This window comes from Chroicocephalus ridibundus, chromosome 19 (genome assembly GCF_963924245.1).
Source record: "Chroicocephalus ridibundus chromosome 19, bChrRid1.1, whole genome shotgun sequence".
NCBI classification, from domain to species: Eukaryota; Metazoa; Chordata; class Aves; order Charadriiformes; family Laridae; genus Chroicocephalus; species Chroicocephalus ridibundus.
Window position 1 is genome coordinate 4,316,693 of NC_086302.1, and position 22,982 is coordinate 4,339,674.

Sequence of the window (22,982 nt, forward strand, 5' to 3'; positions counted from 1 at the left end):
AGTTTCCCTGGAGCTGGGCACTTTGGGTGTTATCAAAGCAATAATTCTTCCCATTTCCCACCTAATCGAGCAAGGAGAGCTTAAACGATGTGGATGCTGTTGGTAACCCCAGCAGACGCTCCAAGACTTGCTGCTGCTCCCCGGCTGGGTAACTGTCCTCGCTTTGTGCTCCCGGGGCTCCGTCACAGCCATTAATGTGCGGAGAAGTTGGATTCACGTTTTAGACGAGCTCAGGTTCTTTGCTGTTAGCAGGTTTCTATAGATGCCACAGAAAGCGTGTTATTAAGGCAGATGAAAGGCCAAGGAACGAGTTTGCTGTGCTTGTGCATGCCCATGGGGTAAGCTTTCTGCCCCTCCCCCAGGTTTTTTTGGGTTTGGTGTTTTTTGTTTTTTTTTTTTTTTAATTTTATTGGATCCATCCTGCATCAAAGTGGCTTCAAGAAGCGAGCGAGCTCCCCAGAAGGGCCCTGCCATGGTGGTGATGGAGCGAAACCACAAAGTGTTTCACCGCTTGTGAAGTCCCGGGCTGATGGCTGGGCCGAGCCAAGCTGGCAGGTTCATCTTGGGCTTCCTGCAGCCTTGTTCTTCTACCAAAAAAAAAAAAAAAAAAAAAGAAGGAAAAGGCAGCCCCCCCGCCCCTCCCCTTCTCCTCCCCGGAGCCTCCTCCACCTGCCCCGTGCACTTGCTGACTTGTGCATTCCTCCTTCCACATGTTATAAAGATTAATCGCTCCAGTTGGAGCTCGGTGTGACTGGGCAAGGCGAGACATTCCTCTGTTGACATATTGCTGCTTTTGACTAAGGGAAGCCAGAGGTTTTGAGCTCACCCCGGCCAGTCCGCATGTGGGCAAGCTCCTCGGGGTGTTTGGCCACCTCTTGTCTCGGGCACGAAGGGGACTGAGCCCCCCCTGGGCACGACGCGGTCCCTGGCAGGAGGGATTTCTGTTTGCAGGATGCGCGGCTGCCTCTTGCTGTTGCAGATCCCATGGTTTTGCTCTGGAGACCAAAGGGACAGCCAGGTCCTTTGGTGGCGGTGGTCTGGGCAGGTTTGGAGATCACAGAATGATGGAATAGTTTAGGTTGGAAGGGACCTTAAAGGTCATCTAGTCTAACCCCAGATAAACATGACTCTTTGCTTTCTGCCTCAGGAATGGGAAAGCGTTGCTGTGCCGTAGGGCAGGAGTGGCTGCGTTTGGGCAGCGGAGAAAGCAACATCTCTGTAGGACAGTGGGGAGCCTTGGTGGAACCATGGTCAAGGGTCTTGGGTCTGCTGCTGCCATGGTGGGCTGTCCTCTGGGCTGGCTTCTGCTGGCTTTGCCAGTGCTGGAGGCAGCTCTGCCTTTGTCCATGCTTAGCGTCATAGAGTCATAGAACGTGTTGGGTTGGAAGGGACCTCTAAAGGCCATCTCGTCCAACCCCCTGCAGTCAGCAGCGACATCTGTAACTAGATCAGGTTGCTCAGAGCCTCATCCAGCCTGGCCTTGAATGTCTCCAGGGATGGGGCCTCCACCCCCTCTCTGGGCAACCTGGGCCAGTGTCTCACCACCCTCAGTGTACAGAACTTCTTCCTCATGTCTGATCTGAACCTGCCCTGCTCTAGTTTAAACCATTGCCCCTCGTCCTGTCGCTACAGGCCCTTGCAAACAGCCCCTCCCCAGCTTTCCTGGAGCCCCTTTAGGGACTGGAAGGGGCTGGAAGGTCTCCCCGGAGCCTTCTCTTCTCCAGGCTGAACCCCCCCAGCTCTCTCAGCCTGTCCCCACAGCAGAGGGGCTCCAGCCCTTCAATCATCTTTGTGGCCTCCTCTGGACCCAGAGTCGCTGCTGGAGCTCTCAAGCACCTCACACCCTGGGGAGCTTTTGGCTGAGCGCACGTACCCTCTCTCCAGACCCAAATCAATCTCACAACCATACCAGATCTTCCTTCAGGTCCATCCCCTTACCATCTCCAGCCCTAAAGAGAGGAATGTGGCTCCTGCCTTGCCCAGCTCCAACCGGGCACAGGGAGAGACGGGAGAGGCTGCGGCAGAGCTTCGGGAGAGACGAGGTTTTCCTCGGGGCTTCCTCTGGGTGTTTCTGCACCACCTCGTGCCGTCCTCTCCTCTGCACGTCGGCCCCGAGCTGGGAAGGCAGGGCTGGAGGCTGCGAGGTCAAACCTCAGAGGTAAGTGGCTATTTCTGGAATTTCACAGGAGAGAGGAGAGAGCGGGAGCGGGATGCACGAAGGGAAAGGGTCCATCACCTGAACGAGGATGGGGAAGAGGCAGAGGTCTCCCCGCGCAGACGGAGGGGAACTGCTGTCGGGGTCGGGGGGAGAGGAAGCAAAAGCTGCAGATTCAGGTTAGATTTTAGGAAAAATAAAATCTCCCACCGCCTGGGCAGGCTGGGGAACGGCCGCCACGGGGGGGTGAAGGACGTGTTGAAGCGCTGCAGACAGATGTTTGTGTAAACACCCGCCTGCCCTGGGCGAGGGAACAGGTTCGGCGGCTCCTTGGGCTCCAGCCCTGTTTCTCTCTCTCGGCGATTTGTGTGCGCAGCTCGCTCACCGAAGCGCTCGTCCCACCGTAAACACGCGTTTTGGATCTGGAACAAAAGTTCAAATACCCATTGCTTTTGTTGCATTTTGTCATCTATTTCTAGTCTCCTTGAGCGCTGCAAAACAGCTCCTGGGTACGAGCAGGATTATACAAATGAAGCTGTTGTAGGACTGTAATTTCAGAGCTTTTTTTTTTTTTTATTACCATTAGTTTTTTCTTTTCTTTCCTTTTTCCTTTACTAAAAAAAAAAAACAAACACCCTTCTTTTGTGCACTTTGGACCAAGCTTGCCATATTTCTTAGAGTCTCCAGTGACTCCTTCATACTACAGACTTTCTGGAGTCCTCCTTGTTAGACCAAGAACTGCATGATTCATTGTGTGCTGGAGATTTAATACTGCACGTAAAACATTCCCGGTTCAAATTTGTTTTCTTTCTTTCCCCCCCTCCCCTCTTCTTTTTTTTTTTTTTCTTTTTTTTCTTTCTTGGCTTCTCACTTACATCCTGGAATTTTTTCACGCGATATAAAATAAATACATTCCCAAATACGTCCAGTAGGAAACGATCCACTTGGATTTTTCGGCTGCTGTTTTAAAGACCTTAAAACAATTTGGTGCTGTTCGTCCTTCTCCAGGGACGGCTGTGTGTTGGGAAGACCATCATCTCCCACCTCTCAGACCATCTCCCGCCTCTTGTGGCCTTCTGAAGACGCGCATCACTTTGTGAAGAGCTCGGCCTCTGCGTGCAGCCGGGCGCCTGCGTTTGGAGGCAGATATTGCTCACGGAAGACTCCGGGGATTTTTTTTGCAACCGTGAGATGTAGGTTTTTTTAGTGCCTAAATGGACCTTTTTGGTTATTCAACTTGGCTGAATCCCATCCTCTAAGGTCACCAGTGGCAGCATGTGCCCTCCTGGCGTTAATCAGTAGGTGGTTCGTGTCCGATGTCACCTGTGACTGGATGGCCATCACAGGAGCTGTGGCCGGGGTCAGCTTCTTCTGAGGACAAGGCCCTCTGACGGGCAGTTAAATTAATGAAAGGATGAGGGGGAACAGTTTTAAACTGGAAGATGGTAAATTTAAGTTAGATTTTAGGAAGAAATTCTTTGCTGTGAGGGCGGTGAGCCCCTGGCCCAGGGTGCCCAGAGAAGCTGTGGCTGCCCCATCCCTGGAGGGGTTCAAGGCCAGGTTGGACGGGGCTTGGAGCAGCCTGGGCTGGTGGGAGGTGTCCCTGCCCAGGGCAGGGGGTGGCACTGGGTGGGCTTTAAGGTCCCTTCCATCTCTAGCCATTCTAAGTGATGACCTGAACCCAAGAAGGATTAGTTGAACCCTTTAATTACAGGTTGCCTTATGCTTGCCTGTAGCGAGGTCTATCTGTCCTGCCCAGGCTCCTCTCCATCTGCATTTTTTAAATATATGGTAATGAAATTAAGTCCCTCTTAGCCATGTCCTGAGAATCAATTTTTCAAAGGAGCCCAAGGCTGCCTTTCCCAGGACTTGGGAAACGGGTGCTTAGAGCTGCTCTGGGCCTTTCACAAAGCCCTTGAGGAGTCTGATTTCCAAAGGGACCTCAGCACCCCGGCAGTTTCCATCAGCCTTGCAGTCCAAGGAGCCTGTCCCCAGGGTGCAGGGTGCTTGGAACAAGGTGGTCCTGCCTGCGGACATGCTGCCTGAAGCAGCGCTTGCGGCAGCGATGGAGTCACATCACCTACGGCTAAGGGTGGGTTAGCTTGGGTGCAGCAGCACATGAAAACTCCTCGACTTCTTGAAGGCCAAGAGCACCTCCTGGTTCTGCACCATGCCCTGGGGACACGTTACCCCGCTAATAACGGTGCTAACGATCTTCTGCTGTTCCCCGGTAGGCGCTTGCCTCCATCCCGCTCGTTTCCCGATGGAGCGCTAGTTTGCATCGCAGTTTGGGCTCAGGATGCAAATCCCATGACTCCTCTCGTTAACGTGGCGATCTGGGCCCATGGCGGAGCTGGTATCTCTGTGCTCGAGTGACTTGAGCAGCTCCTGTGTGTGTGTGTGAAGACAGTTACAGGGCCAGGCAGCGTTCCTGCTTCCGTGCCTTCTGTAAACACCTCGGGGGTCTAATGCAATTCCTGGCTGCCATCACTCCTCTGCTCCGCTCGAGGAACTGCCTGGAAAGACGGCGATAATCGTACGGGTTTTGCTGGACTGATGCGTGCTGGGACAGGCTCAGCTTGGAAATGGGGACTGTTGGAGCCAGCGGCAGCAGGATGACGGGAGATGCTGCCATTGGCCCTGCACCAGCCACAGTCCCGGGGGACTCCTCCAGCTGGGACCAAAAACCGCCTCCGCAGAGGTGGGGATATTTCGGGAGGTCAGCTCCTGGCTCTCCTTCTCCGGGTGACCCCAAATGAGACCTTTGCAGCACCTCAATCTTGGAGAAGAGGGTTTGCCGTCCACCTCTGAAGAGCTTTCAGCCACCATCATACCTCCACGCTGGGAGGCCCCAGCTCCTGCTCCCACACCAGGCTACGGACACCCAGAGATGGGGGCTCCTGCCCCACGGTGCCATCCAAACCTGCAAAACCTGGGGAAAGGAAGGGAAGGTGGCGAGTGCTGGACCAGAAGCTGTAGGGTCAGTCTCGTGGCTTTTTCCTTTAGTTTTGTATAGGGTCTCGGCTTCTTGTTGGCCAAGGTAAAATTGATCCCAGGGCTGTGACCACCCTTTGCACATTCGAGAGCGCTTTTCCAGGAGAGGTTCTTCTGCAGGTGCATCAGCTGCATCTCCACCAGCCGTGCCGGCGGTACCCGGGGGCTGCAAACCCCGCCGGCCGCCGGCGCAATCAGCCAGCCATCGCGCCGTGGAGCCTGTGGATCCCGCGGTTCCCGGGCTGGCTCGGCGGAGGAACCCAGCGCCGCTTTCATTCACCAGCCTGTAAACACCCGGTGGTTCAGGCGTTGCTTCATGTGTGGTTCAGCCATGGCCGCTGTGGGGGCTGCAGCTTCCCGGCCGGGGTGGGGCAGGCAGCTGGGGGCTGTAATTGCTCCAGCCACCCCACTTTAATCCACCTCTGTTGGTGAGTCAGTGCCCCGAGGGGCTTAAGTTAAGAGCTTGGGCTCACTATATATAGTCAGCGGGGCTGCGAGGAGGCAATTCAGGAACCTGCCCCTCCCCGTTGGCTCCCCGGGTACCGGAGTCGGGAGAAATACCCCAAGATGGGGAGTTAAGCAAACCTGTTTTACTTAATGCTGGGCCCAGACAAGGAGCCCATCTGCGGTCAGTCGTTGCAGTTCAGCCGTGGCTGAGGCAACTTCTCAAACCACTTGAATTTGCTCTTAAGACGGCGTCTGACGGGGCCGTCTCGTGGGGCAGAGCTCGGGGGCGGATGGGTCCCGGGAGCCAGGGTTTGTCCTCCCACCCCGCAGCTTCACGCTCTGCTTCTAATTGGGGTGGGGGGGGTGGGGGGCGCTGCTCGTGTCTCCCCTGTCCTGCAGCCCTGCGGGCTGTTCCCGTGCCAGTGTGGGGGACCGGGTGTCCCCGTCTCCCCACGGCATCTCCCCCAGCATCGCAGCTGCTCTTCATCGACTTTTGTTTCCACTTGCGGAGGGCAAATACTGAGCTCATCCGCAGCCGTGTCTCCTGCAGAGCCATCGCCGCACCAGACGCAGCTGCCCCGGGGGGCTGAAGCTCCTGAGGACCCAAACCTCCACCCCCCGCAAGGTGATGGAGAAGGGTGGCTTTACATCGGGGCTTCCTCTGTGCCCAGCTTGGCTGCGTTGGCTACCACACTTGGCTGAGCGCGGGGATGTAGCAACTCCCCAGCACACATGTTAGTGGTTTTGAGGGCTAAATTGGACCTTGAGAATTAGCAGCCTTGTAAGTCAATAACAACATGTCCTAATGAATGCAAGATGTCCCTAGGAAATGAAGGCTCCTTCCCTCGACTGGGATCCTGTGACTGGGAGAGGACCAGTAAACAAGAAGGAATGCTTCAACTGGAGATGAGCAGGAGATACAAAGTCGACATCTAGATCTTTCAAACACACCCCAAATGTGGGTGGCGGCGGGGGGTGGGGGTGGGGGGGAGCGCGAGCCATTTGCAGTTGTGAAACACGGCGGCGTCTGCCGCCTGCCCGTCCCCGGCATCTCCCCTGGGCGGGGTGGGCTCCCAAACCCGCCTGTTCCCTGCCGGACGGTGCCTCTTGCCCCTCGCCGTCACCGCCTGGGGTGGGACGGGTCCTGCAGCCATCCCGCCAGCAGCCCCCTGCAAGGGCTGCGTTTCCCTCTGCCCCTTCTCCAGAGCCTGCCCTCAGAACCGCCCGCGGCCTCCGCACGCATCCCCCGTGCCCGTGGGAGCTCCGGTGCGTCCCGCGGCCGTGCCGTACGGGAAGGCCGCGAGCAGTTGCGAAGGGGTTTGGAGGATGGAGCGGCCGGGGGCTGGGTGCGCTTGGGAGGAGGTGGAAGGGGCTGGTTTGCAGGTGCTGCCATCTCCCCTTGGCTGCCCCCATGGCGGAGGCAGGAGCTGTGGGTGAGCCGTGCCGGGGGGACAGGCCGCGGTAGGGCTTGGGGGCTGCTCCTGTGCCACCTCCCCTGCGGGCAGGGGCCAGAGCGGGCCACCAGGGCAGAGCAGGAGAGGCAGCGGGTCTAGCTCAGCCCTCCCCTTGCCACAGCGTCCCCCACCAGCGGGGACAAGAAGCTGCCAGCCCCTGGCTGCAGCCCGGGCACCGCCAGCGTCCCCAGGAGCTTTCCTGGCCACGCTCTGAACCTTCCCACCCCCAGCCCTGGCGCTGGTTTCACCATTTAACTGCCCCCCATGGCAAAGCTCCCCGTCCAGGGGTTTGCAGACTCGCTGCCGGAGCCTCTGGCGCGTTAGCGCTGCTCTCGATCAGGAGTTCCATCCTCCTGATTCCTCCGTTCCCCTAATTGCACAGGACTCGTCCACGGGGCTCTGCCCTGTCCAGAAGCAGCAGGAATTTCTGTCCACGGCTCTGGGCCCCGAAGCGTTCCTCGCCGTGCTGCCTGTCGCCGACACCCCCGCCATAACGCATCCCGAACGTGGCCTCCATGAGGGACACACACGACGACGTCCTTGCGGCGCGGTGGCTGCTGGCAGCGCGCCAGCTAGCTGGGATTAACGCCCTGCTTGCAAGCGTGGGTGATGCTCGGGGGCGACCTTGAAGGAACGGGAGTCTGCACCCCCGGGGCAGCGGGATTTTGGGGTGTGGGTGGCCCCGAGCGGCTCAGCATCGCTGGGAGCACCGGGGTTCATGCTCTGCACGTGTGGCCGGGGCGAGCCGGCTGCGACGTCCCGGGTTGTGCTGTCTCTCCGTGCCTTCTCCAGCTCGACCGCACCGTCCTGCCCGTCCAGTCTGGGGCTCCGTGGCTAAAACCGCTCCAGGAGAAGATCTAGGAAAAGGCCAGCCTGGTTTCACCGCCATCTCCTCCTCCTCCTCGCGCTGAAGTCGTCGTAGTTTCAGGTGAGTTTAACAGGTGTTTTATATTCACCACCCATTAAGGGCAGCACTCGCCGCTCCGTCCTGCCGGCTGCCTGCCTCCTGCTGGCACACCGCAGGGAATTGCTCCTTGACCCCAAGCTTTCCTCTGCCAAATCATCCCGGTTTGCTCACACGCGGCCTCGGGTGCGGAGCATGGAGGGGCTCGGCCGCGTGCTGGGACCAGGGTGCTGGGGCTGGGTCGGCTCCTGGCCGGCAGCAGCTCGTGGCAGCTCTGAAGTCAGTTGGGAAGAAAAAAGCACCGATCTCGTAACGCTCCTCCAGCACTTGCCGTGGTGTGCGGCAAACACCGACTGGGTCAGCGTAGAGTGATCCCCAGAGTCTGGCTCGTGGAGCATCACCGGTGACGTGTCCTCACACCTGCAGATGACTTTCTCTTATGGCCGTTGGCGCGAGCACCTTGTGGTACCTGTGCCAACCAGCTGGCCAGAGGCCGGACCTTGGTGTCCCCTCCGGGAGATGGCACCTCTTGGGTCTCTCCCCTCAAACCAGCCGTTTTCCCCAAACCTGCAGGAACCTGCCACCTTCAAGACCTCACCCAGCTCCACCAAAACCTGGGGCCGAAATTGTCCCATCTCTCTGCGTTTCCCACCCAGACGCCCCGACATGGCCACGGGGATGAAACCTGGGAGACCCAAGGGCCGGCGGTGGGTCGGGGCGCTGCCACTGCGCAGCCCGGGAGCACGCGTGGCTGTGGCGGGAGCAAGGAAGGGGCCGCGGGAACGGCGCCATTGCCCAATCCACGCGCATGGAAATGAACTGCCTTGTGCGCAAAAAAAAAAAAAAAAAAAGAAAAAAAAAGTCATCATCATTTTGCAGAGGTGCTGGGTGTGTGCGCGTGTGGGTGTTCAGACTCTGCTGAAGCAACCTTGGATGCCTGGAAAAATCTTCTTTGTGCATTTAATTAGCGGTAAATCCGATTTACATGCGAGATGCCTCTTGGTCTGAAGCTGCTCGTTGATTAGCAATTGCAGCCAATTTATATTGTGTACTTTGTTTGCCTTAGACCACAACGGCACTACCTGAACGTAACAGAGCTTTCTGCCTTTGCATTTCAAAGCTGGGCTGGTACCGGGCTGTTATTGCACAACCCGCTGCCCGGGGACGGGGAGTTTGGCCCTCGCTCCCCCGCTGCCGGCCACGGCTCTCGCCTCCCGCTTTCCCTGCGATTTGGGGACGGTGCAGCCGCTCGGTGACTCACGTTGGCTCCCCGCTCCCATGGATGGTGGGTCCGGCAGAGGAAAACCGGATTGTAGGGCTGAGCCGGGCTGTGTGGCTGATGGCAGTGAGGGGGGACGGCTGGGGACCACGCTGCTCCCCGGCAGCTGGCGACGGCTCTGCCCAAGCCAGAGGCGATGCTGCACCGTGGGTCTCAAACCGCGATGGGTCTCAAATCCCGCTGGCTTTGCTGGGAAAGAGCCACGCTGGCAGTGGGTAGGGGCTTCTCCAGGTCAAAAAAGCCTTGCTGAATTTTGGTGCGCGCGGAGGGGAATCCAAAGCACCTCGGCAGCTCCGCCGGCGTGTTTTCGGAGCGGGGAATGGGGACGGTTCCATGGAGCACCCCCGAAGCGGTGGGGCTGGGCTCGGCGCATCCCTCCCGCCTTCCCCCTGCGTCTTTCCTCACCGGTGCCACCGGTGCCTCGTCCTTGGCCGCGGGCTGGGCTGTGATCCCCGCGGCTTCTGCCCATCTTGCCTGCCCCAGCGCCGCTGCCCCATGTCATGGCCCCGCAGAGGCTGCAGGGCAGCGCTGCCCGGGCGCGTGTGTTGTTTCCTGTGGTCAATGCAAACCATTCCCGTAAACCAGCAGCGTGTGGGTTTGGTTCAAGTTCCTTTTTTCTTTTTTTTTCCCCTCCTCCAGTGTCTGCGCTAATAAGCCGGGTCCCCTGCCCAGGCTGCAGGGGGGGACGTGGGGTGTGAGGGGCTGCGCTTTCCCCCTGTCCTGGCAAAGCCCAGGGGGGTGTCGGGGAGAGCCGGGTCCAGCCCACTCTCTGCCCACTCCATCCACAGCTGGGGGGTGGGATGGGTCCCTGCGCCGGGAGACGGGGATGGGCGAAGCACGGCCGGTGCGGAGCCGGGAGTGAGTGTGACCCCCCCAGGTGCCAGCCCCGGGGTTTGGGGCCCAAAGGGAACCGCTGCTGCCCGCAGCTCCCTGTCCTGCTCCCTGACGCGCCCGGGTAGGGGGATGACTCTGCAACTGCTGCTCCATCCCGTGGCGATGGGGCGAGGAAGGGGCTGATGGTTAGCAAAAGAGACAAGGACTTCCGCTTTCATGCCAAAATTTCCTCCCACTCCTGAAAACCAGGGTCAGAACCAATTCTGTATTTCTACCCTCTTTTAGAGGAAACTGGGTTTTTTTCGGGCCGTTCCCAGAGCTGTGGGGTGAGTGGATGTGGTGTGTTGGGATGCCCGAGCCTGGTGGCTATCAAGTCAAACGGCACCTGGAGCAGCTCAGCCTCGGCACCGGCCCTACGAGGACCTGGGCGACAGCCCGTGCTCCAGCCCTTTTGCCGTCTAAACAAACAAGGAGGGAAGAGGGGAGCGTTTAACCCAGTTTTGCAGAGACGGAGCGAGATGAAAGCAGTTGCCTGAGGTCATTCCATAAATCTGGGGCAGAGCTCGGCTCCGAGCATGCACCTTCCCCGTCCTCACCCCGGCACTTGGGGCAGGTTTGTGTCTGCTCATCCTCTCCCTTTGTCTTCTCCATCGCTCCGAAACGCTCTCGGGTGCTTTCATCTGCACCGTGACGGCTCTCGATGCTCGGGGCCAGCATCTCCTGTGCTCCCGGGAGCCGGGCCGGCGGGTACAAGCCCTGCGCATCCCGGGAAGGTCCCACCGGGAAGGTCCCACCAGCTTTTTCCAGACGCCGGAGGGGTCAGGCAAGGGCTGATTGAATCCCGTGATGCTCTTTTGAAGTGGGTGGGAAAGCCACGTCCTTGTCACCTCCATTGAAGAGGTGCCCGAGGTGGGTGGGATGCAGTCGAGGTCCTTTTGCTGAGCTGCGGGGCAACGGGGCTTTCTCTGGCCCCCGTGGCCAAGTGCTTTAGGCCCTTGTTGGGAAATAGGGGTGAGTCAGGTGCCTCGTTTGTCTCCCGTTAATTGCCCCTGCTGGGCTGGAGCGGGGCGAGGAGTGCTCCCTCTCTGCCCCGTGTCCTTATCCTTTGCAGGGAGGGGATGGGTGGGCACCGACGGGGAGATGTTGGGCTCCCTGCAGCACCCCAAGGACGGTGACGCGCAGGGTGGGCTCCGCATCCCCAGCGTCAGCTCAGTGCCTGCAACCGAGCGGCTTGTCCCGCCTCCCATCGCCGTCAGGATCCTCACTTAGACGTGGATATTCCCGTCAGCCTGGAGCTGCCGATGGCTCAGCGAAGCTGGTGCTGCCTCACTGGGAAAGACCCACCGTGGGCTCGCGGCAAGCCCTTGCCCACCTCAGCAAAGCTCTGTTCGACAGCGGTGCTCTGCCGGCTCCCTCCATGCCAAAGCCACGGGAACTGGCTGCGTCCCCTCCCCGGGCCTGACACAGCCAGGTCCCAGCTGGGCTCAGCGAGGCAAAAATCCGTCCCTGGTGGGAGGGAAGGCTGGGGCCAGGGAGGGAAACCAGCCTTCCTCCCCCGGGAGCCCCAAACCCTGCAGAGATGAGTAATCCCCTCCCTCGCCAGCTGTCCTGGGTCTCTGCGCACTGGGAAACGGCTTCTCCGCGAGGCTGGTGGCCCTGGAGTCAAAGGGACCCCAGCAAAGCCACCGTGGTCCAGAGAGGGTCCCTGCTCCCGACTCTGCATCCCGGCCGGCTTTGCTCACGCTCCCATGGGAGGTTTGGATGCTCCTCCTCCTCCTCCTGGAAGGTCGTTTGGGCCTCCACGAGCCACATCCATCCCTCAGCAGCATCCCAGCTGACAGACGCAGATGTCCAGGTCCTGTCAGCGTTCGTCCATGTGTTCCAGTGAGGCCAAGGCTGCCGTCTGGGCAGCCTTGGGGAGACAAAAATGGACAAAAAGGTCGGAGCCATCCCTGCCATCCCAGTGTGGATGCATCCCTCCTGCTCAGCCGAGCCTCTGCGCGGCACATTCCTTACCAACGTCTGTCCAGGCACCTTCAACATCTCCCCGCGGTGGCAAACAGATGGAGGGGGCTGGAATTTCCTCCTCCTGCTTGGTCCAGACCTGAGGTGGGTTTCCAGCACAGGGATGACACTGGCTGGGATTTGGCTCCCACCAAAGGAACAGCGCTGCGACCTTTTTTTTTGTTTGTTGGTTTGTTTCCCCTCCTTTTTCTTTTTTTAAACAGCTGTTTGTTTCCCTTGTGGTTTTGGCAACCGGAGCGTTATTGTACCGAGCTCGCCTGAGCCTGGCCGAGCCGGGAGGGAGAGGCAGAGGCGAGAGAACCGGTATCTCACGGGCATCGGATGGTGGTTCTTTTGGAGCAGGGGCTGTGCTGGTGTCTGGGTCCATGCCCCGATCACCGTGGATGTGTGGTCCTCGAGCACGGCTTGTAGCTGAACGCATCCTGACGCGGAACGTGGGAAACAAACACAGGTCTCAAAGAGAGACCTTGAACTGAGTGAAAAGACACTGATTTCAGGCTGACAGCAGCGGGGTGGGAATGGGGAGCGAGTTTTGACTCTTGCAAAGCTCTTCGTGCTAGTGTGAGGTTCAAAAGGACCTTCCTTAGGTGCGCCAGAGCCAGGCTGCGGGACAGCAAAAAGCTCGTCCTAAAAACCTGCAGCCTAAGCAGACGGGAAGGCGAGGGCTGCGCTGCTGCCCTGGCACGGCCGGAAAGGAGGGATGGAGGGAGGGACGGAGGGATGGAGGGAGGGAGGGAGGGAGGAAGGGAGGGAGGGAGGCAGAGACGTGGCCAAGCCCCACAGGGAGCTGGTGGCCGAGCCAGAGCCGGCTGCTGCCTTTGCCGAGGAGCCGGAGCGTGTCCATCCCCTGCCTGTGCCGCAGGATGCGGGCAGCCACGCGCCCGAATCGCCGGCTTGTGGTGCAGAATTCAACAGAGACCCCTCGTCTTTGCGGCTCCCGGGGTCCCCTTTAAGTGAAAGGCTTAGCCGGCATTTTTTTTTTTTATAATTATTATTATTATTTTATATTGTGTTTATTTTACTTCGCAGACAAGCTTTGGCCGTCAGGGTTGCTGGTGTTTATAGGCCACTCCGGTGGAAATTAAACTGGACTTTTCCTCGCCAAAGTGCCGGCTCCGGGCAGCACCGATTCTCCCCGACGCCTCACCTGGGGCTTGGGGCTGCATTTCCTTCCAGCCGCTCATTTTTCACCTCCAGAGCTGAACCTCGTAGTACTTTTGTTGGCAAATGCAAATGCAAAAAAAAATAATATTAATCCTCTGCTGTAAAAACAGCTGATTCAGATCCGTAGTATCTTGATGTGGCAGAAAGAAATTAGTGCTTGCATGTGGGCTGAGAAAGGCTGTTTGTCCAGGAGAACGGGGGCGGGGAACGGCTTCCTTGATCCCTTTCTTTTATTTTTTTTATTTTTTTTATTTTATTTAAATGATTGAAATCTGCCTGCTTGCTGTACGGGCAGCGGTTGGTTCCTTCAGCAGTGAGACGATGCTGGGGAAACGTGCCGGGACAACCCCGCCGGCGGTGCCTGCTTCCACCTGACCCCCCCCCCGGCTCCGTCCCCGGGCACCCTGGGGTGGGCTGGGGACCCCCCAGCCCCTTCGGTCCAAGAGACGAGAGGAGCCAATTCCAACAGTCCTGGTGGTTTTGGAAGAGCCCCAGCAGCATCCAACTAGTGGATGGAGAGGAAATAACTAGGAAAAATAGGATTATTTATAATATATATAATAATATAATATAATATGCCCAGGTCTTGCTCTCCCCCAGGGATGCTGATGGTGGCAGAAGGGGAGGAGGTTCCTGGCACCTCCCTGGGCACAATCCGGCTGGGCACAAGCCCAGCGGGCCACTTGTCACAGCCAAAGGTGGAGGGGCCAAGCACCTGAAACGTGAGCATCGTCCCAAGAGCAAAGCTCTGCCCCCCCCCCCGCCCCGGCCCCGGGGAAAGGGATCGGATGGTTCCTGGGGGAGTTATTCCCAAAGTTGGACCTGGTTTGGTGCATCTCCGTGGACGGGCTGGTCCCGCCGTGGGGCTCGGTGGGGACGGGACAGGACGGAGCTCTGCCCACGGAGGACCACCAGCACTGGCGGATGCCTCCCCATCCCTGGGCTTGGGAGAGGTTCAAGCCTGGCATCCCATAAATTATTATTACTACCCTTTTTTTTTTTAAAAAAAAAAAACAAACAACCAAGAATAAAAATTCCTTTGCAATTGTGAAGCGAGCGCCTGGCAGGGCGTCTGCAAATGTGCTTTAAACTGACTCCGGCTGCCGGCAGCGGCGAGAGCCCATTCCATGGACAGACAAACCAAGGCACCCAGGGAAGCGGGGAGCCTCCGTCCCCTCCGTCCCCTTGTCCTCAGGTTTCTGGCAGCGGGAAGCTGGGGTTGAGCCTGATTTCCAGCCTTTTGCTTTGACCCAAATTCCTCTTTTTCTCTAAGCCCGTCCTGAGCATCCCCCTGTGCTGCCGGAGCGGAGATTTGGTCCCCAGCCGGGAACGTCGGTCCCTCCTGGAGCAGCCCCCAGCTCTGCGTTAGACCGGCAGCTTTCCGACTCGGAGGGGGAGGTTGGGGAGCAAAGAGTTAAAATTTATTCCATCCACCTGTATATTTTCACAAGCCTTCAGATAGCAATCAAGAATGCAGGAAACGGTGTATTTAAGGGGTCTGAATTTGCCAAAACTGTGCCACAAGTCAAACTTTTAAAGCAAAGTTTATTTGTAAAGTTACAGAAGGCCGAAGTATCTCCTGTGAAGGGGTAAGTCTCTTTAAAGCTATCCTATTTTTTCTTTTTTTCCCCACCTCTGCCTTTTAAAATGGTTGGGCTCAGGAAGAGGGAGAGGATTCATGAAGAGGGGCTTGGTTTTAATCTAATAAGCGGGTTTTTTTTTTTTTTTCCCCCCATAGGCAAGCGCTAGAGCTCATCAAGGCACAGATCAACCCCGCGCCGGGTTATAGAGGGGCCTTTGACGTTTGCCTTGAATAATTTCAGCTTGTTTGGAGCCACGCGAGGGACCCGATGGGGCTCGGCGATGCCCCAGCCGCGGCCCCCCAGCCCCGGGGGGGATCTCAACGCCGCCCAAATCAGCATCCCCCGCTGGGATGCTGCAACAGTGCGCGGCCAGGACACGTGCGAGGGCTTTGGTGATTAACCCTGCCCACCCCTGCGTGCTAATTAACGGGCATCCTCGGATCCGTAAAGGCTCCGCGAGGGTGTTTTACAACCTCTTTGCACGTGGCCTTGAAGTGACAGCCGCAGAGGCGGTAACTGGACCCCTAGCGCGAGGGTAACACATTAAAAGTTCGTTTATATATATATAAAAAAAAAAAAAATTAATCACGTTTTTATTTCTTGTGGTAGGTAGGCACTGGCTTTTAGTTGGCTACTGCTGCTCGGGGGGTCTCGGGAGGTGGCGAGGGGGCTGTGGGCAGGCACAGCTTAACCCGAGGACCGGCCACGTCTCCCGGTGCCGATGCCTTTGGCTCCCGGTGCCGGGGGAACGGGCTGGAGCAGAGGCAGCCGAGGTCGGAGGCAGCTCCTGCCTACGTGAGCGGTGGCAGGCAGCACGCCGCAGCCCGGCTCTCCCCCACCTCCCGCACCCAGGGCAGGGCGCTGGGGTGGCCACGGGCCACCAGCCCCCCGGCCAGGGGCTGGGGGAGCCGGGGAACACCCTGGGGCGGGGGGGTAGCAGCAAAGCCTTAACTCCATGATGCTTCCCAGCCCTGTGATACCCTGCAGTCTGGCAACGGGCTTGTCCCTGCCTGCGGAAGAGCCCGCAGGCAAAGCCCCGTGGCCAGGCGTGGAGGACATGTCACCAGAGACCCCCCCAGTGACATGTTGCTGGACCCCGATGTCATGTGGGGACGCTGACTTGGGGAACAGCTACAAAACCATCCGTCGGCGGCTTTTCCGAGGGCGTCGGGTCAGCGCGGCAGGGCTGGAGTGCCGGCATCCCGGGGGTTTGGCAGCCATCGCCACCGCGGCGGCGTGCGCAGGGCTCCCATGGGTTTATCCCAATCCCTCGGCTGCCTCTAATCCCTCGGGAAGGAATCGCTGATAAATCCGGGGCTGGGAGCGCTGCAGGTGATCCCTCGGCCGGGCACCGGCGGTGGCACCCTGCCACCGCAGACTGGGTGGCCCTTTCTTGGGTGGTGACTAATGACTCTTGTAATTGAGATGAGGCTTTAATATGCCCCAGCAGGTGAGCTGACATGAGGGAGGAGAGGGAGGGAGGAAGAAAAGAAGCAGAGATAGGGGTGAACGCGGCGTGTCTGGGTGAAACGGGCGCTGCTCAGCCAGCCTGACCGGTCCAACCAGCCCGTGCCGGGGATGCTGCATTTCGGCACAAGCCACCCAGGGCTGGGCTCGCACCTCCTCCCCGCCGCCGCGTGCCCTAACGCGGCACCCAGATGCCAAGGTGCATGAAAGGGTTGGGTTTGGGTGTTTGTTTTTTTTTCTTTTTTTCTTTGTAAAAGAAAGCACGAAGGCACCCAAGATGCCAGCTCTGGGTCGGGGTTTGCGTGGGGATTGCAAGCGCCGAGGGCTGGAGGGCGACGCTGGGGTTGCGACATGGCCCGGCCATGGAAAAAAAAAAATAAAATAGCTCTTTGCAGAGAACAATGTGGGCGTCTGGGCCCGGGGGACGCCCGGCACAATGGGGCTGTGCTCGGTGGGACGAGCCCTGCCTCCGGAGGGGACACGCAGCCGTGACAGCCCGGCACCGGGGCAGCATCACGGGGCTCCTCGGGCATCGCTGGCACCGGCCAGGAGCGGAGGTGGGTGAGATGGGAAGGGGCATTTTCCCCCGGATCTCTCCGAATCCAGCCCTTTAAGCCTCACCTTCAAAAATGGCCAGAAACCTACTTTACAGTCACTAAAAAAAATAAAATAAACTAAACGGCTGATGCCATGTGAAAGGGCATTTAGGAAAGCCACCGGCTGGTGCACCCGGGCGCAGGGACGTAACAGCCATAAATCTCTTCAGACAATGAGCTCCACGAAGCCGGCGATGACTTCGAGGGCTGGAAATGCCTCTCTGCTCCCCGACGACAGTTCTCAGGGAGGTACGCAGGTGCTGCCAGCACCGCGTGACCCCGCTTTCTCTCAATGAAAGAACAAAAATTTAAAAAAAGAAATAAAAAATAAATCCCCCGTGAAGAAAATCCCTGCAGCATTTTCCACACGCGTCTTTTCCCTCCACGTGGATTATCCCCTCTGGTTCCAAAGCCACAAGAAAATATCATCGTATTTTTAAAACGAAACCTCAAGGTAAATAAAGGCAAAGGTTTGCATCTGCATTCGGCGCTCGCCACTTCTATCGCCTGGGCCGGGGGGGTTGGGAGAAAAAAACGCCAGCGCAGTTTTCTGCCGATAGAAGATAGAAAGGTGGAGAACATTTTTTAAATGTTCTGAAAACATTCCATCATCTATAGGAATCAAAGCCCCATTGAAAGCTACAGAACCCCTCACATTCGAGGTTTTTAATGAAAACCAAATTTTTTTGCATGCCCCGTGTTTTTCTTTTGCGAGGATTTCCAGGGGAATACAACTGGAGCGGGGGGCGGACGTGGGGAACTTGGCTGGAGTTTCTCCTGCCCCAATAGGGCTTTCACTGTGGGTTTTTTTTTTTTTTTTTTTTAAAATGGTTTAAAGATAATATGGCCCTCGTATTTTTGGACTTGTCAAAGTGCTCTCTCTTGCCCTGGATCAACATGGGGTTATTTTTCACTGGAAAATAAATGATGGAGCTGGGGAGGAGGGGTGATAGGGGTCTCAGTCGCTCGTGGGGAGAAGAGGCCTCCTGAGGCTGCGGGCAGGAAAGCAAAGACCAAATTTTGGGCTTAATATTTAAGGGCGTTGAGTTGGGTGAATCCTGCTACGGCGAGAGGGGTTGGACGTACGGGGCCTTCCGTACCCGGGAAAACATCCCGCATGCTGCAAACCGCCTGGGAGCGCAAACCTCGGTGGGGTTTTATGTGTTCCCCCCCGCAAAAAAAAATCTGGGTAGAAAACCAGTTGCTTTGGGTCAGCTGAAAAGCCATTGTTGAGAACCATCTTTGGTTTAGTTTGGGGGTTTGGTTTTTTTTTATTTTTTAATTTTTCCCATTTGCTTTTAGGCTAACTCCACGTGGAATATACCCATCGCCGTGATGAGGATGCTGGCGGACGCTGGCGCAGGTGGGGGCATCGCAACGGTCCCGTCCCGCAGTGAGTGCCTTCTCCCGGCTCTCCCTTGGCCACCAGCGCCCCGAACCCCCCCCGGTGCCGCTCTGTGCCGGGGCTGGGGGCGGGGGGCCTCGACGGGGCGCGGGGAAGGCGAGTGGGTGATCACGGCCACCCACCCAGGCGGGGAGGCCGGTGGCTTGGCTGGGGGCCGCGGGTGCTGGACCACACAGCTCCGAGGCGGCGCGAGGGAGGGGAGCGGGGAGCCCTAAAAGCACCCGGCGGGCAATGGGGGGTGGGCAGCCGGGGACCCCCGGGTTTCGCAGGAACATTTAATCCTCTCGTTAACGTCCCCCATTAGAACAATCCATTCTTTCACTCTGGCTTAAACACCCAACTTTACTTTACAGCTCATTTCATTTATGACTGAGAAATGAAATTACTGTATCGATTTCATGGCAGACAGCGAAAAAACCTGGGTGTTCCCGGCCGTAATAAACCCGCCGGCTGCAAAGACAAACAGCAGAACCTGCCAAGCAGGGGGGGACGGGGACAGGGCTGCAGCCACCACGGGGACAGCAACAGGGACGGCACCTCCAGGTCCCCTCTCTGCAGCCAAACCCAGCTCTGCTACGGGGTGTTTTTTTTTTTTTTTTCCCTCCCCATCTTAAAAAATTAGCTGTATACGTTTGCAGGGACCCGGGGGGGCTTTGCAAGTCGCTGGGATGGAAAGGAAATACGCCGCCTGGTAGCACCGGTGTGAAATATCCCTCCTGGAGCCGAGCCAGAGCCCAGGCGGGGGCTGGAGAAGGGGTTCAGCGGAGGGGGATCACCAGGGCCCTGCGGTGATGGAGAGCCTGACCTCGTCCTTGGCCCCGTCAACCAACGCGTGCACCACAGCGCGGACAGAGCCAGCATTCGGGTAATCCAGCCCAAAAAGGTGGTTTATTGTCATAGAATCACAGAATGGTTTGGGTTGGAAGGGACCTTAAAGCCCACCCAGTGCCACCCCCTGCCCTGGGCAGGGACACCTCCCACCAGCCCAGGTTGCTCCAAGCCCCGTCCAACCTGGCCTTGAACCCCTCCAGGGATGGGGCAGCCACAGCTTCTCTGGGCAACCTGGGCCAGGGGCTCACCCCCCTCACAGCCAAGAATTTCTTCCTGAGATCTAATCTATATCTCCCCTCTTCCAGTGTAAAACTGTTCCCTCTCGTCCTACGGCTCCTCTCCCTGCTCCAGAGTCCCTCCCCGGCTTTCCTGGAACCCCTTTAGGGACTGGAAGGGGCTGGAAGGTCTCCCTGGAGCCTTCTCTTCTTCAGGCTGAACCCCCCCAGCTCTCTCAGCCTGTCCCCACAGCAGAGGGGCTCCAGCCCTCCCAGCATCTCCGTGACCCTCCCGCTTTGCTGCCTGGTGGGGCTGCGGACACCCCGTCGCTTCCACCGCTCCCCGCCTGTCCCCGGTGCCGTCCCGCCGTCCCTTTGGTTGCCCACCGGTGGGACTTCCAGCATCCCCGGGGCAGCAGGCCATCCCGGCGGGGATGCGAGGGGTGGGAGGTGGCGGGGGCCGCCGGGCGCGTGTCCCCCCCCGCCACGCGGACATGCCCCGTCACGCGTGTGCGCTCTGCCCACGCGGGCAGGTGCACGCCCCGGGGGTGCTCACCTGGGGGGTGCGCCGAAACGGCACCTCGCGCACACGCACTCACACACACACTCCGGGATGCAGCCTCGTCTCCCCTGCCCGGCCTAATTAAAGCCCGCTATCGCCCCATCTAACGCGATTCCAAGGTTAATGAGTCCTCGCTCTCCATCCTCCCCTGCCCCGGCTCTTTGAAGTCGAGCTGCTTTCATTGCCCAGTGTCTGGTGGCGGTGGGAGGTGCTCGGTGGAGCGCGCCGGGATCCCGGCACCATGTCGCTAACATCATTTTTAGCCTCTGTGGGTTAAGCCAAGAATGAAGACTCACAGGGCATGAGCCTATTTTAATTTAGGCTCGTCTGATCTCCCGGCCCAGCCCAACCTCTGCGCGAGAAAACACCTTCCCCGCGCCCCAGCCTGCTGCTGGCGGGGAATTCACAGTTATCCAGGCGGCTGGGGTTGCAGGGCTTAAATAAAAAAATAGCGTACGTTATTAAATTACAGCCCTCGTGCGGGATAGCACGTAAGGTGCTTCGGGGGGGGGATTTCGAGACGTGGCTGCAGTTCTCGGCGCAGCTGCCACTGGGTGCCGGTGCCATCGGGATGCGCGTCCCGGTGACATCCCTGCGGGGCGGGAGGGATTTCAGGAGGCTGATGGGCATCCAGGGAACTGGGTTTAAATCTGGCACCGGGAAAGACTCCTGAGCTGTGCAAAAGTATTAGTGTGCTTAATTCCCGTAGACATTTTTGCCTGTTTTAGCCCCACGTGCAGCCTTGATCCCAAACTGGCTTTAGGGAGAGATTTCCAAGGTGGGTACCTGGGAGGGCGGTGTAGAAGTGCCCCAAACTCTTCCAACTGGCCCATTCCCCACTGCGAGAGCCACGGTGCACCCTGGGTGGGGGATTAGCCCTTGGATCCCCATATCCCCCAGCATCCCTGGCCTCGGCTGTCGCCTCTTCCCGGCGATCCGGTGTCGGAGGCGCCATGGGGGCAGCTGCGACACGGAGCCATGGCTCAGCCGTGTTTCTGGCCAGGAGCGAGCAGGCGCCGGGGAAAACAGGCATCCTGGCACAAGCCGAGCAGCCGGGATTTGTTGTTGGAGCCCTATTTATGGGAAAACACGACCTGCCTTTTCTTTTTCTTTCAAATCGGCGAGTCTCCTCTGCAATATGTGGAGAGATTTGGGGTTGATTTTAGCTGTGGGTCGGGACTGGCCGAAGCTGGGGACAAATTGCTCGGCAGAGGAGCCATTGCGGACCTGAGAATCGAAACATCCTGGCTGCAACTGAGCAAAACCGTCCTTGCCACCCTGGAACGATGTTTTTATTGGGTTGTTTTCGTATCGCACCAAACTCGAGACATTCTGAGCGATCAGGAATGAAGGATTTGCGTTGGTTTTTGGGGCTTTTTTTGGGGGGGTTTTATTGTTTGGGCGTTGAACCAGCCTTCCGCCTCCCCTGCTCTTCTCCGGGCTCCCATCCTCGCCAAGCCTCTTGCCAGCCGGCCCCCGAGAAACGGCCAGCCGGGGCTGGGGGCCAGCAGGTCCTGCCGTGGCTACCAGTTTGCCCTTTACGGGCCTTGGTTCAACAGCTCCTTGCCTTTTCCAGGCACGTGGGAATGGCGCCGGTCACCCCGCAGAGGTGCTGAGCACCAGGGCTGGTGCTCTGGGCCAGGGACAGAGCCCAGCGAGGGGGGGCAGCTCCGCTTCAGTGGGGGGGTGAGTTTTGAAGAGCCTGTAAGAAGCAAAAAGGCTCGCTTTTTTGTGCCTGTCTGGGAATGGAAAGGAGAGAGAAAAAAAAAAACAAAACCCCCACCAACCCATCTATTTAAAAAAAAAAAAATATATATATATATATATATATAAAAATATATCTTTCCCCCAAGGCACGAGGTCCCGCTGAGTAAGTAAAAGTGAATGACGCATAACCCAACGCTTTCCCAGACACCCTAATGAATTTTCCATGTTTTCCACCATTTAGCTTCTAAATAGGCAGGATTCAAAAAAAACCAAACAACCGACCCCAAAACCCACCACACAACCCAACCCCAACAGCCCCCCCCAGTCCTTCCCAGCAGGACGGTCCCTGCAGCGGGATTACCCCCCCCCCCGGATGCTCACGGAGATGATGCCGAAGCGGGAGCCGGTGGCTTCGGTTCACAGTGGTCCAGGGGATGGGTGTCCACGGCGGGGGGTGACATCTATGGGTTCAGGGGGGTCCCCAAGGGTGCAGGAAGCACCTCACATGTAGCCCCACTGTTTCAGAGCAACAGGATCGTGCCCTAATGATGCCGATTGCTCATTTGTGCCAGGTTCGTTAAGGGCTTGAGGAGGGAAAGGGACGGTGTGGGCCAGGCGAGCCCCCGCGGCACAAGGCAGGCTCCTTCCCCTTGGTCCTGCCGAGCCTAGAAACTTTTTGCAAGTTAAAAAGTTATTTAGTAAGACAGTTTGGAGACAACACAGTCATTAAAATAGAGGCTGGGGTTTAGAGTTTGGTCTGGAAAAAGAATATAATAAGATTTTTTTGCTGAGACTTTGTTAGCTTTGTCCTCAAAGGAAATATTCTTCATTTTTCCTAGGAGATTTTTTAGCCTAAACTCCACTCAATTTAATATCTGAATGCTCAAAAAAATGTCAACCAAGCTCCAGCGATTTTTTTTCTTTTTTTTCCCCCTTCCCTTTCAGTTTTCATTTGCAAAAGAAAAAAAAAACAAACAAACATTTCTGCTGTGGCTGCCCCACGCTATTGCTTTCTGCCCTGTTTTCCAGAGCCCCCCCCCGCCCGACCCCTGACCCTGGGACAGTGGGGGGTGCCTGGCTCTGCTCTCTGGCTGCCTGGACCCAAATCTGCGGCCGCTCTTGGCTCTCAAAGGGTTTTTGGGGGAGGCCGATGTGCCCCATGTCCCACGCCGGCCTCCGGCTTCCCCATTTAAATTCATTAAATTACCGCAAAACCTGCCTAGAAGCAAGACGCGGGAGCCGCCGCAGGCTGGGTGCTGCGCTCGGCAGGTGGCCCCTATCAAAATTGCGCCCAAATAAAAATAACGCCTATATAAAAATGATGCCTACCTAAAAATAACGCCTATATAAAAATAACGCC

General features: G+C 57.8%; 1 long non-coding RNA gene across 2 annotated transcripts; it reads left to right on the forward strand.

Annotated features, from left to right (window-relative positions):
- The first annotated feature begins 205 nt into the window (after positions 1-205).
- On the forward strand, positions 206-8,658 carry LOC134525226 (uncharacterized). Of its 2 annotated transcripts, none has more exons than XR_010073727.1 (5): positions 206-2,158; positions 3,164-3,348; positions 4,390-5,135; positions 7,433-7,978; positions 8,528-8,658. It is a non-coding gene; the product is annotated as an uncharacterized LOC134525226 (long non-coding RNA). The 2 variants fall into 2 exon arrangements; XR_010073728.1 differs by lacking the exon at positions 206-2,158 and adding an exon at positions 2,203-2,334.
- The last annotated feature ends 14,324 nt before the right edge of the window (positions 8,659-22,982 follow it).